The sequence below is a fragment of the Muntiacus reevesi genome, chromosome 6 (assembly GCF_963930625.1).
Source record: "Muntiacus reevesi chromosome 6, mMunRee1.1, whole genome shotgun sequence".
NCBI lineage: Eukaryota > Metazoa > Chordata > Mammalia > Artiodactyla > Cervidae > Muntiacus > Muntiacus reevesi.
Genome location: NC_089254.1, coordinates 95385900 through 95403926, shown reverse-complemented (window position 1 = coordinate 95403926; position 18027 = coordinate 95385900). Strand labels below are relative to the sequence as shown.

Genomic DNA, 18027 nt, shown 5'->3' with positions numbered 1-18027 from the left:
GAACAGGAAACTGAAGCCTGGAAAGACTAATTTATACAAGGTCACATATTAGGTCAGTGATAGAGATAAGACTATGAACCTTAGTTTGTTCAACCATTCACTCATTTACTCTGTCCTCACATTCCTATTAAGCAACTCTGGATTAAGCACTGTGCTATACTCTGGGTATTCCTTGATGATTAAGACAAGATCCTTGCCTCTGAGAGGCATATGCTCTGGTGGCATGGTGGGTTGGTAAAGAAGCAATTATTAAACTCGAGTGCACTTTCTGTTGCCCAACCCTATTGTGTTTAAATAAACACACGTTCACCATTTTCAGATAATACCACTGAAGTCTGGGGACAATTGAGCAATCTTTCGTAAGGGACATAGGAAAGAAAGTTGAGTTTATCAAATGAGCTATGACGTTTCTGGAGACACAACATCTGAAGGAAAAAGTAGCTCATGTTGACAAAATCAACCAGTTGCATGGATCAGAAAGTAAGCATTATTGAGAAATTATTTGTTGTCATTTTGAGATTCAGAAATCTCCACTCACGTCCCACTACTTAAAAATAAATATGGATGGGACAGTGGTGTTCCCTGAAACTCATGTAGAAAATCAACAGCTAAGCACCTTCATAGTACAAATAGCAACTAAACAATTGGATTATTCTTAGAAAGCAAGTTATCTTCAAGTATGTTTTTTAAAAAATAGTAACTTAGGAGGAGTTTGGCTTCAATAAATAAGACTCAAAACTCAGAGGCCATGAGGAAAATATATGTAAACATTATATAAATTACTTGGAATTTTTGCATAAAAGAGTAAAAATAAAAATTGGGAAACAATATTTGTAAAAGCACATGATTACAAAGTTACCTGATCTCCTTAATATAAAAAGTTGTGAAATGAAATAAGGAAAGATGAAAAGACTAACAATCTAAAACATTAACATACATTTAGATCAAAGATAAATTAAATGCTAATATTTAATCATATGAAAAGATATTCAACCTCACAATTTAAAAATGCAAGCATGTTGTCATTAGGAGTTGGTTTAGTTATTCCTTGACCAACCATGCTGACGCTAAGTCATCATTCTAAGGCTCCTTCAAAGTCAAAGACACCCAAATCAGTCACCCAAAGACAAATTAATATAGACTAAGAAAAAATGCAAACACAAACATTGGAAACCATTTCTTCATCTGCCATTGTTAAAATTATTGGATGTTACTGGTTGGACTATTGGGGTAATTTCCTTGGAGGAAAAGTTTAACAAGGAAAATAGTTTTGATGGGATGGAACTTATTTTTATTTCAAAATTCCAAAATTTTGGAATAAAAATTTTAGTTATTTTAGTCCATTTTATTCCAAAATTCTCCATATTTTGCTTTACTCATTTCTAGTGAATCCTATTACCACCGAGTTAAAATTCTGAGCCATCTCCCGGCCTCCTGCCTCTCCCACACTTCTTGCAGCCATGAGCTGTCAACTCTACCTCTTAAGTATCTTTTGCAATTGTACCTTGTTCCCATTTTCAGCCCCATTTCCTTATATTTGGTCCTACTTACTTGTATCCTTAAAATAATTAGGTCTTTGATAAAATTTACAATCTTTCCCCCCTGCATCTTTCCAGAAGTATCTCAGAATCCCCCTAAATATCCCACGTGTGTGTGTGTGCTAAGTCACTTCACTTATGTCTGACTCTTTGCGACCTTATGGACTGTAGCCTGCCAGGCTCCTCTGTCCATGGGATTCTCCAGGCAAAAATACTGGAGTGGGTTTCCATGCCCTCCTCCAGGGGATCTTCCTGACCCAGGAATCAAACCCATGTCTCTTATGTCTCCTGTGTTGGCAGGCAGGTTATTTTTACCACTAGCGCCACCTTAGAAGCCCTAAATATTCCACATTAAAGGCAATTGCACGAGAAGTTATCTAAACACAACATTGTATGTAACGTCTTCATGTCATTTTCCATCCTGGTCTCCTATCTTGAAAGCATCTTCCCCACATCCCTTTATCTTTACTGCCTCACATTTTTCACTTGTCTGCCTCCTATTCAGCTTTCAGACATCATCAACTCTATGAAACCCTTTTGATTGCTCTTGGACTATTAATAGTTGTGTTTTTCCCCTTCTCTGCTTCCATATCATGCTTCATATCATTTTATTCTGTTCTGTTACTCTTATTCATCTATTTATCTAGAGCTATTTGAATGTCAAGTGGAAAGCTGAGTTGATTATACTCCTTAGACTACACCCAACATCCTCATTAGTCTCTGCAAGGTCCTCATTTTAATTTTATCAATGTTTTCCTTCTTTTCATTTCTATTTCTCACATCCCATTCCTCCTTTTCTCCTTTAGAACTTGTTCAAAATTGTTCAAGTTGCTTGTACTATTTCTTTGACTAGATATGCAACTCTAGAAAACATATATTTTCCCCCTTATTATCTTAATTTACCAAATGATACTGTGTTCTAGATGTTGTTTTGTTTCGTTTTAGTTTTCACTCAATATCATGTTTTAATGTTGCGCCAGATATTTCAAATGTATTGCTCCTAATTCCAAAGTAAGTAAATCATAGCATCTTTTCTTCTACATTTCTCTAGTGATGGGCATGCAGGTTGCAACCTCCAAGTGCTTGAAATAGTGCTGAAATTAAAATTTTCCTATTATGTCATGGACTTGAGAGTTACAAATTTCCCTATCATATAAGCCTAAGATAGGGACCAAGACACTGGACAAAGGAATGGGTGTAAGCTTTCTTCTGACCACATTCATATTATTCTCTTGGATAGCTGCAGAGGAATCTACTCTGACCAGGTAAGTTTCATTTCTTAATACTCTTTAAGCAATTGTTATTATGCAGCGTCCTAATATTTGCCAATCCCAGAAAGCCAACATGCAGTTTGTTTGTTTGCTTGTTTTTCTCTTAATTTCTATTTCTCTGATTACTAGAAAGGCTGAGTACTTCGTTTCATACTGCCAGTAGCCTTTCAGGTCACAATTTTTATAGATCCCTGTATATACCTTTGACTCTTAGGGCACTGGTTGATACACCATGTATGTATTTTTCTTCGTCACTAACACAACAGTGAATTCTGACTTCTGAGTCTTTGTAGCTCTACCATCCACCTCACTGCCTCAAACATAACTGGTGCTCAAAATGTTCGTTGAATTAATATAGGATCAACAATTGTTATTGTTAATTCAATCCCTGTTTACCTAATCAGTGGAATTATTTCAATAGCACTGCTTTTGGTCATTATTTATACAGTTGTTTATTCATGCAATTTACTTGAACAAAATAATTTCACTAATCCAATCATTCTTCTAATGAGTCCTTATTAGATAATATAACAGTAAGATCAGAATTCTGACTTGTTTATAAACTTGCTTTTGTCTATTCATTAGATAAATTCATGGACAATTTTGGAAATGAGTTACATGTACATTTCAAAATGTTCATTTTTTAATACTCTGATTGAAATGTAACAAATATTTATTGTGCCAATATCTTTTTTGACACTTTAATTTATTCTTCACATTCATTCTAACAAAACATAGAGCAATATTTATGTTATTTAAAATATTTTTGGTGGCTTCCTCTAGTGACTTCCTCTGGAGAATTTTATATAGATGCAAAAATACTTAAAAATAAACTAGCTTGATCTCTTATTTTATGGAAATAAGGAACTATAAGAATGAATAAGGGATTTCTTTCTTGCCATAACTTGTGCTAATAACAAGAACTATTATCATTCTAAAGCTTTATAATAACATAAAGCTGCAAGATTCTCACTCTACCTTTTTCATGTTATTTATTTGGTAATTTGTTCTCTCCCCTCTTCCTTTCCCTTTTGTATTGTTTACCATGAGCATGCTTTACATTTTCAACTAAAAAAATATAACCTTGATAAAAAAAATAATGCTAGGGTTCTAAACATATGTTATCTCACTTAGTATTAACATATAAGCATATAAAATTATAGGACAGGTCTTATCCTCCCCTTTATCTTTAGAAGTAAACTCAGGCTATAAGAAGAGATTAGCAAATTGTCTCATTTTCAAGGCCAGTGAGTAAATGTCTGCAACTCAATTCAATGTCTTTACCCTTCGGTTGGATACTGTTTCTGTCCCATCTTGAGAACTATCCTTCATCCAATAGAGGATGCTAAGACAAATTCCATTTGTGTGTCCTGGAATGCTTACCCACGTAGAACATAGTAAATTTATACAGTATTAACATATTTAGTCACTGTCATATCCTCTAAACTTTTAGAGTTATTTGCTTGTTTATGACCCATTCCAGTATTCTTGCCTGGAAAATTACATGGACAGAGGAGCCTGGTGGGCTGTAGTCCATGGGGGTGCAAAAAGCTGGACATGACTGAGTGACTGAGCATGCACTAACGCTATATGTAAAAATGGAAAACACTTCACTCAGAAGCAAGCACAAGTATTTGAAGAACGGCATTCCTTTCTCCCCACATAACACACAAGCTAGCAAGTACTGTTCCTTTTCTATTAGAGAAACAGCTTTCTTTTTTTTGTAAAGCTCTAGGCATTTCTGTTATTTACATTTCTGTAAAAGTTTTTACCTCTGACGGGGCTTCTTAAGATTTTATTAAAGCAACAGTTTTTATATCATTGATGAAATAACATTATCACAACAGACTAAACAATGGAGATGACCTTTAAAGGGCTCAATATCTTACAATGGCAAACATATAGTAATCCATTTGTATTTTACTACGTTAGTTTATGACGAAGTTCTGAAAGTACTACAAAACTTAGGAGAAGAAAATTCCTGTCCTTAGCTGCTTCACTACGTGAGTCCTCATATGTAGCAGTGAGGAATGCAGCATGGTTTAATATTATCTTGGCAAAGTTGTGGGTGATAATCTCTGCTCTTATTGGCTATGTGTTTTTTGTGCTTTTTTTTCCTCAAACAAGAATAATAGCAACCCTATTTTTCTTCTAGACTTGGACAATGTCTCTGAACCCTGATCTATAAATGTTAAACATTAAATAAACACTATTAATATTTACAATTGTTAAATGAGTTTAAATTAAACACATTTCTTAACAGAAAATTGTGTGTGTGGGGGGAATAGATTAAGAGAGAGGAGATGTGGGTTATAGTGGTACTGGTAATACTAAATTATCATTATCAATGATATTAGGTTATTAATCATATTGAATTCAGCCTGATTACTCTTCACAGCAACTCCTGAGATGATTACTATTTTTACTATAAATCTTTTCAAAAATATTGAACTAAAGATCAAATAATTAAGAAAAAAACTGACATTCAAACCCAGAGTACCTGACTGTAGACTCAGCTATTCCTTGCTTGTCTGGGAACAGTTTTACCTTTGGCCAGTGTGAAAGTGAAAGTGAAAGTAGCTCAGCGTGTCCGACAGTCCACGGAATTCTCAGGCCAGAATACTGGAGTGGGTAATAACCGTTCTCTTCTCCAGGGGATCTTCCCAACCCAGGGATCAAACCCAGGTCTCCCGCATTGCAGGTGGATTCTTTACCAGCTGAGCCACAAAGGAAGCCCAAGAATACTGGAGTGGGTAGCCTATCCCTTCTCCAACGGATCTTGCCCACCCAGGAATCGAACAGGGGTCTCCTGCATGGCAGGCAGATTCTTTACCAACTGAGCTATGAGGGACCAGTGTGAGCCCCCAAATTTATCACTTTGACCTGCCATAGCTGATCCAAGTTTAAGTTGGGTCGTTGGCTTAGACAACAGAGGATCATCATGTCCAGGCCAATACTGTGACTTTGGATAGGAGACGTTTACAATAAGATAAGAGTTATTAAGCGAGATTCTGCACATGAAACTATGTGACATTTAAGGTTTAGAACACTTTTTAAATGCATCATCACAAAAACATATCTACTCACAAAAGTTTTCACGCCAATTACATAGAAGTTCTAATACTGACAATCTTTTCGAACTCTTACAGAAAAAATGCTAATTTAAATGATTTTTAAAAAATTTCTTATGTATATTTGGATACGTAGTGGAAATCTTATGAAATAAATGGGTTTTTTCCCACAGATGCCTGATATGTAATGATTACGTCCATAGAGGCATCCACAATGTAATAAGTTAATAATAAACTTATTAATATATGAATAACATAAATGCTAAAATTTTCTGCACATTATTTTAATTCTCACAATACTCTGAAAACAATATTCATCTTTTCCAGTTTTACATATGACAATGATCAGAGCTGGTAAGTGCTAGGGCCACGGTTCAAATTTTGGTATCTCCTACAGTCACATTCTTTCTACTGTGTCATACCAGGAAAGTGAGGTTGATTTATTTAAAAAGCTTCCTAGAAGAATTCAAAAAGTTGGAAAAAATGGAGCCTGTGATTGACAACAAGTGGAATTCAGGTAAAGAAAATATGTAGTTGCATAAAAATTTCAGAGCAAGAATTCACATAAACTTGAATTTACAATTGTTTGTACTTATTTAGGGCTTCCCTGATGGCTCAGAGGTTAAAGTGTCTGCCTACAATGTGGGAGACCTGGGTTTGATCCCTGGGTCGGGAAGATTCCCTGGAGAAGGAAATGGTAACCCATTCCACTATTCTTGCCTGGAGAATCCCATGGACGGAGGAGCCTGGTGGGCTACAGTCCAAGGGGTCACAAAGAGTCAGACACGACTGAGCGACTTTACTCATATACTTATTTAGCTCTTACTTTTAAAATGTAATCTTAATATATATACTTTTCATAGATTTCTAATTTCTTCTGGTATTTAAACATGTTACCAAAAATGACAAAGCTTTCTAGGTGTTCATTGTCCCTTTCTTTCAGACATTGATCTCTAAGAAGCAGCCTAATCACTGAGCAAACACTAGGGATAAATACATCAGGTTCAGTAGTTAGTGAGGCCTGAAATTCCCTCAAGTGAGTGTGTAATAAGGCCCACTTCAGTTTTTTAAATTGCATGTGTGCATGCGTGCTTGCTAAGTTGCTTCAGTCGTGTCTGACTCTGAGATCCCATGGATTGTAGCTTACCAGGCTCCTCTGTCCTTGGGATTCTCCAGGCAAGAATACTGGAGCGGGTGGCCATGCCCTCCTCCAGGGACCTTCCCGACCCAGAAATCGAACCCCCATCTCCTGCAGCTCCTACAGTTCAGGTAGATTCTTTACTGCTGTGCCACCAGGGAAGCCCTTTAAATTGCATACATGAGGGCTGAACACCACAATCTGTCCTGAGATAATTAAAAGTTGACTTTGACAATATTGGGCTTACCTGGTGGCTCAGCTAGTAAAGAACACGCCTGCGATGTGGGAGACCTGGGTTCAGTCCCTGAGTTGAGAAGATCCCCTGGAGAAGGGAATAGCTACTCACTCCAGTATTCTGGCCTAGAGAATTCCATGGACTGTATAGTTCATGGGATCACAAAAAGCTGGACACAATTTGAGCGACTTTCATTTCACTTGACAATATTATGCCTAGATATCTAGCTGTCAATAGAAAATAACCACAATTATTTAAAAAAACATGAAACAATAGAAGGATGATAAAATAAAATATCAGACTGTTATTAGAAACAAGACTATACTAGAACAAGGAACTAGTAGATAGTCTAGGAGTTGTTTTTGTTTAGTAAGTCATTTCTGACTGTTATGACCCCATGGACTGTAGCCTGCCAGGCTCCCCTGCCCATGGGATTTTCCAGGCTAGAATACAGGAATAGGTTGCAATTTCCTTCTCCAGGGTATCTTCCTGACCCAGGGATCAAACCTGTGTCTCCTACATTGGCAAGCAGGTTCTTTACTCTAAGCCACCAGGGATTCTAGGAGACTATTTAAACTATTTAAACTGATTATCTCTTCACTGTCCTAAGAATGAAATGCTAATATAATACCATGTTATCACCAATTAGATTTAGAAAACGCAGAGGAACCAGAGATCAAATTGCCAACATCTGTTGGATCATTGAAAAAGCAAGAGAGTTCCAGAAAAACATCTACTTCTGTTTTATTGACTACACTGAAGCATTTGACTATGTGAATCAAAACAAACTGTGGAAAATTCTTCAAGAGATGGGAATACCAGACCACCTTACCTGCCTCCTGAGAAACCCGTATGCAGGTCAAGAAGCAGCAGTTAGAACTGGATACGGGACAACAGATTGGTTCCAAATCAGGAAAGGAGTACCTTAAGGCTGTATATTCTCACCTGGCTTATTTAACTTCTATGCAGAGTATATCATGTGAAATGCCGGGCTGGATGAAGCACAGCTGGAATCAAGATTGCCAGGAGAAGTATCAATAACCACAGATACACAGATGACACCACCCTTATAGCAGAAAGTGAAGAAGAACTAAAGAACCTCTTGATGAAAGTGAAAGAGGAGAGTGAAAAAGTTGGCTTAAAATTCAACATTCAGAAAACAAAGATCATGGCATCCAATCCTGTCACTTCATGGCAAATAGATAGGGATGCAATGGAAACAGTGAGAGACTATTTTTTTTGGCTCCAAAATCACTGCAGATGGTGACTGCAGCTATGAAATTAAAAGATGCTTGCTCCTTGGAAGAGAAGCTATTACCAACCTACACAGAACATTAAAAAACAGAGATGTTACTTAGACAACAAACGTCCATCTAGTAAAAGCTATGGTTTTTCCAGTAGTCATGTATGGATGTGAGAGTTGGACTAGAAAGAAAGCTGAGTGCCAAAGAAATGATGTTTTTGAACTGTGGTGTTGGAGAAGACTCTTGAGAGTCCCTTGGACTGCAAGGAGATCCAACCAGTCCATCCCAAAGGAAATCAGTCCTGAATATTCACTGGAAGGACTGATGCTGAAGCTGAAACTCCAAACCTTTGACCCTCTGATGGGAAGAACTGACTCACTGGAAAAGACCCTGATGCTGGGAAGGATAGAAGGTGGGAGGAGAAGGGGCTGACAGAGAATAAGATGGTTGGATGGCATCACTCAATGGATGTGAGTTTGAGCAAGCTCCAGGAGTTGATGATAGATAGGGAAGCCTGTCGTGCTGCAGTCCATGGGGTTGCAGATTTAGACACAGCTGAGCGACTGAACTCAACTGTATAACCAATTAAAAAGAAAATGAAGCTTGTTTATTTTTAATTTTATATTAGTATATATTTCTAAATGAATGTCTTATATTGTATAATAATCTGATGAATTTAATTTCAACTACAATTTCCCTGACATAAAGAATGACTGCTGAATATATAGTATATACACTGTTTTAGATCTTCCACACTTTCATTAGTCCCACTAAAGTTTAAAACCTTTGGGACAGCAATTTAATAGGCCTGAAATTATTCATACATCAATGAACAATCACTGTGGCTAAACATGGTGTTAGAGAGAAAAATAATGAAAAGAGAATTGGGGAGACATTTTTTAAGGAAGTCCTGGGAAACAAAGTCCCTTTTCTCTAAAGAAAGGTTTCAACGTACAGGGTTTTGATACTGATGCAGTAGATGATAAAATTTGTGGATACTGTGATGATGCTTACAAATCTTGAAAGTCTTTCAATTTTACTTAAAGGAAAAGAAGAGTTCTTTCCAGAGACAGTGCGGCTCTGCTAGCTGATAATGTTGCCATTCCACACTCTGGTACTTTGCTGGCATCAGGGAGAAGTAGAGTAAATTTCCACTTCTTTCCCTTTAATCAGGTTTTTTTTTCAAGTGACACATAGCCGTCAATACACATATTGAGAGCTTTTTAGGAGCTCCTGAATCTCACTACATGAGCGGCTATAGTGGGAGTGGTGGCTTTAGGGAGTGATGGCAGCCCTGCGAGGAAACCAGAGCTTTCTCTGCTTCTTTCTTGATTCTAAAACATCTTACTGAATTTCTGTTATGAAGAGATCTTCATTTGCCTTCAAGGGCTGTGGAGGATCGAAGTGAAGGAGTAATGCGTGACTGAACAAAAAAATAGAACACATTCTTATCCACAAAGAGTTTATAATCTAGAGGACACACAAAATGCTGATGAAATATCCAGTTACCTAAAACATCCCTGGATTAAAACAATGACAAGTGATAGGGCTAAGAATCCATATAGAAAATTACAGAAGGCTTCCTGGAAACCTCTCCTAATATTTCTATCTCCCTTTTACTTCTCTTTTTTTTTTCCTTTCCTTCACCATTTGCTTTGTGTGACATTTTTTTTTTTATTATGTTCTCAAGATTGTACATGATATTTCTCAGCAAAGTACAATGTATTTTGGTGGATATCCACCCCAGTGCATCAGGCCTGACCACCTGCAGGTTCAGAAACAAAAAATAAAACTTAGCCATTGACTCACCTACACTGAGCTTTTAATTATATCTGAAAAGACGTGTTGAAAGCATTCTGAAAGCAATGTGTAGAGTTTTTCTCATTTAGAAAACTGCAGCACAGAATTGCAGACTTTACCGGATATGCATTACGTAAAATATTTTTAAAAAGGAAGTCTCACTTAAAGCATTGCATTTATCAAGCCTTAAGGTTCGTGTACTTCACTGGATGCAAGTTGAACTTTCATTTAAAAAAAGGAAAAAAAAAAAAACGTAAAAGCAAATGCTAAATAAGCATGAAAGTGGCTGAAACAGCAATTTGATCCCCACATTAGTACAAATAGTAAAGAATTCATGAATTTTTTCAGTGTGAAAATCTTAAAGAATTTCTAAGTCCTTATTACAATGTAAACATGTTTGCAGTTTTGGCTGCCTGTCAAAAATACTACTATTCTTAGTGATGCTGGAACAAACTTCCATTCCCTGTTTGCCAAGCTATCTCCTGTCTTCTTCAAAACACATTCTAAACAGCACTTACTTTAGAAAAATGTCATGACTAAGAGGGAAAGAGAGCTAACAATGATTTAACTAGTACTCTTGTCCTTGTTTCCACATCTGTGGCTCCTTTTAGTTATCTTTTTTTTTCTTTTTAACACAACATACCTCCTGCCAAAAGGAAAAAGCAGTCTGGATAATTACAAACAAAGCACAATTTGGAATAGATCATCCTTTTGACTTTTTAAGATGAAATTCCATCTGAATAAGTACTCCAGCCCCCTTCTTTTTCTGTACCAGGAATTCGACTGAACTCCAACATTGATGATTAACATCATTCAGTAAACAGGGCGCACAAAATAGTGTGTTCTAAACCAAAGTTCAGCGAAAGTGGAGAAAGCCCTCTCTCTAAAGGCTGTTATGTCCTCACAAGGACAAGAAGTAAAAGGAAAAATGGAAGCAATTCTTGAAGAGCTACTGAAAGTTGTACATGATTAGGCAGCTGTATTTGAATTGATGCCTGTGTCTTTCTTACCATCTTGAGAAGTTGGAAATTTGTATAGTCGGCTTTCTGTATTTTGTTTTGTCTTTTCCTAGTCGGCAGGCTGCTGGTTTAATAACTCTAAATTAGTTAATTCATTGCTTGAATTAAACATGTGAATCAGATTTTCAGAGGGATTGAGGCTTGTTATGACTCTGATAGAAAATTCTAGATTGAAAGCTGTTGTTCTAGAGAAGCTGAGCAATTTCGAACAATGCATCCCTTTAGAGATTCTTTTCAATGGTGCACGTGCCTTCTATTGAAAGCTGAGGCTGAGCACAAGCTTAAGGCAACACGGAACTTTGGACAGAACTCAAGGACAGCTTTGAAGAGAGGAATGACAATTAGTCAGTCTCAGGGAGAAGTTAAAAAGTGAGTTAAGAGTTTCCTCTGAAGAAAACCTGGAATTGTTAAGAATAAATGGGATTAGAGAGGATTAGGAGGTACAGGAAGAAGTGAAATTTCTTCTGACTATAAATAAAATGCAAATTTAGATAAGACACTTATGAAAGGTAAGTGGAGAAAAGGACACTTAGTTGTATTTAGGAATCTAGTATTTATTTTAAGCATATCTCTGCTTAAGGTTGCACTGCTTATGGAAAGAAAAAAACAGTTACTGCATGCATTGCTCTTTTCATAAAAATGCACATATGAAAAGTAAAGGTAAGTGGATTATATTTTACAGACAAAATTTTCTTGGCTATAACCTCTGAAAACAAATGCACCCACAGTGTAAGCTTAACTGACATCATCATTCCTCTGGTACTAAAACCTAGAACAGATACAGGGTCCAAGAGAACAAAGGACTCCAAAAGGTTGACTCTTGGGTTTTCTAACTTTTCAATGATAGAAATGACACAGGCCTCATAAACTTATGATTCATACCAGATTCGATAAAGCTATAAAAATAAAGTAGTAACGAAGTGTAGAGAGTAATGGGCAGCAACTATTTTTATTGTTTGCAATCGAAATATAAAATGATTGTTTCCTCAGAGTCTGATTGCAGCCTATTTCTAGAACGGATCAAAATGACCACAGTATTATCCCACTAAAATGTGAAAAATGAGAGCATGAAGCAGATTAAAGTCTTTACTAAATGATCTAATGCCAATTGAGATGAGGAAACATAAAAAGCTACATCAACTCAGCAAGGATTTTTTGTATCCAAAGCACTAATTTAGAGTTAAAATAAAGCAAATTGGTCAGAAAGAATGAAGAACTTTATGTGGTAAATCAGGACAGTCAATTCTCCTACCTGATTAAAATGAAACCACTTTCTTGGTGATAACTATAGGCGAAATCATGACATAATTTACTATACATGATACATGTGTCACACAGGTCAACACATGCTGTCTTAAATCTCTATTCCCCCAATCCCACCCCTTTTCTTCTCCCAACACCATAAATTCAAGCCCAACTATATATTTAAATTCCCTAACTCCCAATTCTTCAAGATAGGCTTCAACACTATGTGAACTAAGAACTTTCAAATGTTTAAGCTGGATTTAGAAAACGCAGAGGAACCAGAAATCAAATTGCCAACATCTGTTGGATCATAGAAAAAGCCAGATAGTTTCAGAAAAACATCTACCTCCACTTCACTGATTACGCTAAAGTCTTTGACTGTGTGGATCACAACAAACCGTGGAAAATTCTTAAAGAGATGGGAATACCAGACCACCTTACTGCCTCCTGAAAAACCTGAATGCAGGTCAAGAGGTAACAGTTAGAACCGGACATGGACCAACCAACTGGTTCCACACTGGGAAAGGAGTATGCCAAGACTGTATATTGTCACCCTGCTTATTTAACTTCTATGCAGAGTACATCATGTAAAATGCTAGGCTGGATGAAGCATAAGCTAGAATCAAGATTCCCGGGAAAAATATCAATAACCTCACATATGCAGGTGACACCACCCTTACGGCAGAAAGCAAAGAGAAACTAAAGAGCCTGTTGATGAAAGTAAATGAGGAGAGTGAAAAGTTGACTTAAAACTCAACATTCAAAAAATGGAGATCACGGCATCTGGTTCCAACCCTTCATGGCAAATAGATGGGGAAACAATGGAAAAAGTGAGAGACTGTATTTTCTTGGGCTCAAAATCACTGCAGATGGTGACCTCAGCCTTGAAATTAAAAGATGCTTGCTCCTTGGAAGAAAAGCTATGGCAAACCTAGACAGCATATTAAAAAGCACAGACATTACTTTGCCGACAAATGTCCATATAGTCAAAGCTATGGTTTTTGCAGTAGTCCTGTATGGCTATGAGAGTTGGGCCATATAGAAAGCTGAATGACAAAGAATTGATGCTTTTGAGCTGTGGTGTTGGAGAAGACTGTTGAGAGTCCCTTGGATAGAAAGGAGATCAAACTAGTCAATCCTAAAGGAAATCAATCTTGAATATTCATTGGAAGGACTGATGCTGAAGCTGAAGCTCCAATACTTTGGCCAAAAATGTTGCGAAGAACTGACTCATTGAAAAAGACCCTGATGCTGGGAAAGATTGAAGGCAGGAGAAGGGAATGATGGAGGATGAGATGGTTGGATGGCATCACTGACTCGATGGACATGAGTTCGATCAAGCTCCGGGAGTTGGTGATGCACAGGCGTGCTGCAGTCCATGGGGTCGCAAAGAGTCAGACTGAGTAACTGAACTGAACTCCTCACCTTCAGACTCTCCAAACACTGAAAAATAAGAAGTCTTATTCAGAGGGAGCTAGAATTATAGGGCCTAACCATTCCTTTCCCCCAAGAAGCAATTTCCATGTTGACCAAACCCAGTATGAAGGCTATGACAAAAATAACACCTATTTTCTCAAATTATAACATCTTGGCTAATCATTACCCTCAACACAATTTATATGCCTTTATCCCTACTATGTTAGTGAAAAGGTAGTTAACTTTGAGCAGTATATGTTATAGTGGTATTTACATACAATGTCCGGACCTAAATAATGCATGAGAAGGGAAGACTGTCAAATAAACTGCAAATGAATTGAGACTCATGCATAAGTCTGCTAGGCAGCATGCTCTGTCCTTCAAGTACAACTGTACCATCGGCCAAGCAGTTTTAGTTTGCGCTGTCTGATGAGATAGGATTACACATAGTTGGACCTCTAAGAGAACATGTTAGAAGAGGGTTCCTTAGGTAATTAACTCATTTCTGAAACATTGTCAAATCAATGGAAATAGGAAGCTATGAGAAGCTGCCCTGGATTCCTTCATTTAACCAAGTATGTGCCAGTTGTCAGTGCATTAGCTGAAGAAGAATGGATACTGATCCCTTGAAGAACAACTGAAAGAATGTCTCTGCTCTGAAAATGCTACTAGTCGAAGAAAATTTTCTCATAATGTGTCACTTCCTCTTGAGGGAGAGAGCAGCAAAGACCCACCGGGCCTAGATATCCTTCTAGGAGATGTGCTGGCAAAGGGCTGGCTTCCTTGCTCCCTCAGGGTGGTCTAGCTTTCTCTCTGTGGCTTTTATACTCGGATAACCATGATGGGCTTCTGGATGCAGGAGATAAACCTGAGACTGAAAACTATCTCTGCTAGTTTCTACCTGTCTGAATTTAAATGTGTAGAGGGACATGGTCACATGCTTTGTGAACATGTATAAAATGAATCTGTGACTTATATTTACCACATTCTCTAAATGCTGTTTAAAAAAACCACTATTTTTAAAATTTAACTCTGCAGTTCTGCTAATTGAATGAGAATACTTTCTAACAACAAAACAAAAATAGAGTATTCATTCTGCCAAATGCTAGTTTTCTTGAGTTTTTCTAGGCCTTTTACTGTTTACCCATGCTGTTTCTTGTGAATTCTTCAAGATCTTTATGAAATCACTTACGTGCTCCATGTTGATTCACTCTGTCCCTCATCCATTTTTTCTCCAGTGAGGATCCCAAGTAAGAGACAGCACAGGTTGTCTGAGGGATGATCCCGAGGAGCCAATTTCTCAATCTCTAGTGCATGCTATTCCTCTCCCATGACTAGCCAGAAATAAAGTGAAGTGTCCGACTCTTTGCAACCCCTTGGGCTGTAGCCTACCAGGCTCCTCTGTCCATGGAATTTTCTAGGCAAGAGTACTGGAGTGGGTTGCCATTTCCTTCTCCAGGGGATCTTCCCAACCCAGGAATTGCAGGCAGACGCTTTAATATCTGAGCCACCAGGGACTGGCTAGAAATAAGAAGCTTTATTTATGTTATGATTACTATATACAAAACATTTATTTAGAAATATTATTCCACAGACAGACACAGCCTCATCATCTTGAAATCCAGAGGTCATGAATAGGTAAGAGCTGACCTCCCATAGCAAGATGAGGGTTTGGGACCCACCACACTGACAGTCTTTGGGGAGTGAGAGGGCTCACCCCAACCTGCCGAGAAGCACCCCCCACAGTGTGCTTACATCCTTACTCTGGATGTGACGTCTATGCATCTCTCAATCCCTCTCCGTTCTGGGGCATGCTTGGCTATCGGAATGGAAACATTGCGTCCAAGTGTTCCAAGGAAACACTCATTTGCAGGCAGCCTCTCAGTGTCTGCTCTTCACAATAAAACATCCCCAGCCCTGTGTCTGCATTCAGGAATGTAACTTGCGAGCAGCCTGCAGCTGCATCTTCCCTTGTTTGGTTCTTTCAGAGCCCACTAGGAAGCGGAAAGGTGATTGCTTGACTCAATTTGCTACGAGTTGTGTTTTATTTCTCTTTTTAGTATTGTTATTAAAATAACAAATGACAGTGCACAAAGCAGAAAGTCACACTGGCTGTGATCCTCTCTAAGGGAAAAGGGAGGGAAGACAAAGTGTCCAGACTACAGAAATACTCAAAAGAGGCAGGTTGGGGGACAGGGATTGTGAAATGGAATGGGGTGAATTTTCAATATTTGGGGCACAATAACTAGTACACCCTCAGATTTCAAAACTGTGTTTTAAAAGAAAGATTGGGGGACACTTGAATAAAGCTTAATTTCTGTTTACATATAATTCCAAGTTTGATAACCAAGTTTTTAAGAGCCAACTATTGCTAGCTTTTTTCTTACTATAAACTACATATTCTTACTCAACTGAAAACAAACCTTGAAAAAGCCACTTTAAAAGACTCAGTGGATTTACAGCACCCAAATAAAATTCTCACATGTTGAGGTTAAATAAGAAAAATAAGAATCATGTTCAAGAAAATGGTAATAAAGTGGAAGTTGAGTATAAAAGCCAGAGAATGAGAAATCATTAAATGTAGTATTGTACATGGTCAGGGTTTGGATAGATAAGAGCAACAAAATAGACAGACTCCTATTTTGTATCTCAAGGGTAAAGCAAAGGGAAAAAAAAGAAGATGATTTCAAAGAAAGAGATTAGGGAAGTCTTTGAAAATATTTTGTTTAGATGCTTAAAAAAAGGATGACAAGTTGAAAAGAAGAAAATCTTGGTGATTGAGGGTCTAGACAATTTAGAACAACCAATTCCATTGGTGAAGCAAGAGCTTAAGAAAGCAGAAAAGAATGGTATATGGGCAATATGAAGAGAGAACAGCCCCAGACTTAGTACTACAAAAAGGAGAGAAGGCTTAAGGAACAGAGTAGATTCCATTAGTTTTGGGGATGTCGAGGAATTGGGCATTTGAGAAACTTTCAAAAAGCTATCTATAGAGTATGAGAAAGGTGGGGTATGGCAGAGGACCTGAGGAGTACCCAGACAGATAAATGAAAGACTCCATAACAGTGAAGACCACTTATGTTAGATATTATAATAAACTATTGATAATGTTGATCAAGCTGGTATCATGAAATGTCATTGACTAGGATATATAACTGGATTTCAATTTCAAGTTGATTTTTCTCATTGCCTCTGTCTCCAACTTCAGCCCTGGCTGAGCCTAGCCTTCCAATCATAATTTGAATATCTTCCCTTTGACAATCCAAAATTCCAATCTGGACACATAAGCCCATTCTAAAGTTTTAGTAAGCTTCTAAATTCTACAAGAGTAAGTTTTCTCAATGCTTATGTAGTGAAAATACCCTCTCAGCAGATCTATTTCAAGAATTAAATAACACAAAGGAATTTAAACCAAGCATACTAGCCAAGGATCCTCAACATTCATCTGCAGGCATAAATAAAATCCTCCCTGGTGGCTCAGTGGTAAAGAATCCGTTTGCAATGCAGGAGATATGTGTTTGATCCCTGGGTCAGGATGATTCCCTGGAGAAGGAAATGGCAACCCATTCAAATATTCTTGCCTGGGAAATCCCATGGTCAGAGAAGCCTGGTGGGCTACAGTTCAAGGGGTCACAAAAGAGTCAGACAGAATTTAGCTATTAAATAATGAAAACAATAATTATAAGCTTAAAGTCAGCTTTGATTAGGTTGGGAGCAAAGGTGAAAAGATAATTACTTTCATAGTTTGCAAAATTACCAATAGTACAATAGGTCTGTTGGAACTGTTGCTTAACTACTTTCTGTTATTTAGAAAGTATATTCTTGAACTTTCTAAGCTCACATGAATTGCATAGTTTCTCTTGTGGCTCAGCTGGTAAAGAATCCGCCTGCAACGTGGGAGACCTGGGTTCGATCCCTGGGTTGGGAAGATCCCCTGGAGAAGGGAAAGGCTACCCACTCCAGTATTCTGGCCTGGAGAATTCCATGTAGTCCATGGGGCCGCAAAGAGTTGGACGCGACTGAGCGGCTTTCATTTTCACTTTCTTTCCT

General features: G+C 37.7%; 1 protein-coding gene across 1 annotated transcript in view; it reads right to left on the bottom strand.

Annotated features, from left to right (window-relative positions):
- Positions 1-18027, bottom strand: part of CHRM2 (cholinergic receptor muscarinic 2) — a 160565-nt gene that overhangs the window by 6189 nt on the left and 136349 nt on the right. The gene's annotated exons all lie outside the window — the stretch shown is intronic.